Source organism: Penaeus monodon, chromosome 33 (assembly GCF_015228065.2).
Source record: "Penaeus monodon isolate SGIC_2016 chromosome 33, NSTDA_Pmon_1, whole genome shotgun sequence".
NCBI lineage: Eukaryota > Metazoa > Arthropoda > Malacostraca > Decapoda > Penaeidae > Penaeus > Penaeus monodon.
The window spans coordinates 2,511,049-2,511,345 of record NC_051418.1 but is presented as its reverse complement, the minus strand read 5'-3'; positions in this window follow the sequence as shown (position 1 = coordinate 2,511,345).

Genomic DNA, 297 nt, shown 5'->3' with positions numbered 1-297 from the left:
TTAGGGTCCCCTGTCATCCACTATTCCAGTATTTACGTTAATTCTTGCAATCTTGCGTACTCGTACTGCGTGAAATAACACCAAACAGATTCTCAGTTTGTTACGGACATACGGATTGGAAATACTTTTAAAAAGTAACATGATGGTGCTTCTTTTGTTGGTTAGGTTAGGTTGAAGTTATGCTTGTTCAGGTTAGGATTAAGTTTCGTTTAGGTTATTGGTAATTATGTAGGTATGTTAGGTTTGGGCTATTATCTATATATGTTTGGTTAAGATTAGTTTAGGTAGGGATATTTG